Below are 2,412 nucleotides of genomic sequence, written 5' to 3'. Positions count from 1 at the left end.
GCTTCATCCATGATTAAGACAAACATAACATAGAATGCGTTACAAATTCTTGTAGAATCCAGAATATGTCTGCGTATGAATAGTTTATTAAATAAATTCGCTTCTGGGTGGTACTACGTGATGCGGATCACAATTGCGGCATCGGGTATTAATTATCATGGAAGTTTTAATTGCCAGCCAATAAATTCTCTTCAAGATCCTACTGTCACCACATTAACCCATCTTGTCCCAAGCATCGAAAAATTAAACAAAACGAATTTTTTGTTTGTAAATATTTATTTTGTTACATTTAAGAATACATTACATATGTCAAAAAAACTAGAAAAAAATTATGTACAAAAAAAAATACTGGTGCGTAAACGAACCATTGGGAATATATATGAAATACTGTTTTGGGACACATAAGGATACTACTAATAATTTTAACGAAAATTTATACCATAATGTTACAATCTTACATAAAATAACTAAAATTGAATTATTTTGTACATAAAACTTTATTTCATATAAAAAACAGCATAATATTTCATGGTGCATTAACGCACCACTGGTAACAGACGGTCATCAGTAGACCAATAATGTTGAATATGTGGTAATGAATGGTAACCAGAAAAAAGTAAAATTCCTATAAAATTTAAAAATTCGTTTTTTGATAATAAAAATTCATGGCGGTTATTGTCTTGAGCATATTTTACCGAAAAATTTAAAACCAAGTCAATCACTTCGTCATCAAAAAACATAAAAAATATTTCAAGGGGAGTTTTCCCCGAGAGCTTATTTTTTAGTTTCTCGCGTGATTGAAATTCATCAGATATAGGTGCGTGAGTATATTCAATCTGACCTTTCCTCCATTTGACTGTAGAAGCAAGCCTTTCATTTGCCGAAAGCAAACGTCTCCTTTTGGACTCCCAAAGTTTCATCATCCGATGAATCCCATTGAGCTTCATTGGTCAACAAAGTACAGGACTGATTCGTACACGACTGATTTGTATATTCCGGTAGATGCAATTCGAAAGTTCCAACTATATCAGTTGGTTCCTCAAACTCTTGTAGATTATTTTCATCGTTTATATTTTCCTCATCGGTCAAAGTATCCACGTCGGGTGGAATATAAACAGCGTCAATAAGTTCTGAAAATATTATCTTTTCTTACTTTTAGCTTAAATTCGCAAAAAACTGAATATTACCATATTGCATCTAATATATACATATAAAAATATGTAAATACAAGTAATACTTACGACTTTCATCATTATTCTGCAAATCCGTCACGATCTCCTCCAAGGCTGCTTCTAATTCTTTTTGAGTAAAATACTTCGAAAACGACATATGGATTTTTTTGATTGTAATTAAATATCAAATGAACGGACTACAGCTTATATGGCGCTGAACCGATACAAAAAAAACACTGGATGAATACACGGTCACTCAACAAAACTACACTGTATAGTTACTGAAATTCTAATAGGCACCTGGGTTATAGAGAGATGTGAGTTTTGTTCGCTTAGAGAGACTCAAACCAACTAATTCGTTTTTTCTTCATCGTGAGATCATAGCCACAAAAAAGAGTATTGAGTCAATAAAAATCCAAATGATTTTCTCATGAGGATCAGTTTTCAAACCTATAAATTGATTGGAAATTTATGCCTATATCAACATTATCGGTAATTACCTTATTTAGTCTAAGCAATAATTTGGGTAGATTTTGTGAGTAATGACATTATTTAGTCTGAGCAATAAATTGGGCAGATAGATGGGTTTATTTATTCTAGAATAGTGTTGGGTATTTTCCCAACACAAGAAACAAATGAATACTAAACAATACACTAATCGGCGACTATTCACTCTGAATGCACACACTTTTCGAAAATTGCAATAACTTGATTTTATTTCATAGATAAAACCAGTGGTGCGTTTAGGCACCGGTATTATTTACACAAAATAAGTGATAATTTATATGACAATTCAAATGCACTTTTTCTACTATGTAATCTACATATTATAGACTTATCAAAAATGATTATACTTTGCAAAAATAAATTACCTTACTATATTTGAATCACTTCAACATTTGACACAAAATTATGCAGCGTTTTCCATGACTTTAAGATGTCATAATTTTTTTGTTTTAAAACAAAAATCAACAGTATGTACGATATTAAGTTCTATAATCTAATAGTAATAAAATTTCTAAATAGATATGAAAGAATATATATTGGATTTAGCAAAAAAAAATCATAAAATGTGTGGTTCGATAATGCACCACTGGGACAAAATGGGTTAAGCAGTTAATAAGGAGGTTCCTTAGAACACAGGAGTGCTTAATTTTATATTAATATCCGAATTCCTAAAGAGACCTATGACTGAAGATCAATCCTTGACAAAAATCAATGGAACACTCGGTGTAGGTAC

At 31.1% G+C, this 2,412-nt stretch overlaps 1 pseudogene; it reads right to left on the bottom strand.

The window, feature by feature from the left end:
- Positions 1–219: 219 nt before the first annotated feature.
- Positions 220–2,200, bottom strand: LOC136412052 (piggyBac transposable element-derived protein 3-like; annotated as a pseudogene).
- Between the last annotated feature and the right edge of the window lie 212 nt (positions 2,201–2,412).

This window comes from Euwallacea similis, chromosome 11, assembly GCF_039881205.1.
Source record: "Euwallacea similis isolate ESF13 chromosome 11, ESF131.1, whole genome shotgun sequence".
In the NCBI taxonomy this organism is placed as follows: domain Eukaryota; kingdom Metazoa; phylum Arthropoda; class Insecta; order Coleoptera; family Curculionidae; genus Euwallacea; species Euwallacea similis.
This window is presented reverse-complemented; position numbering and strand designations above follow the sequence as displayed.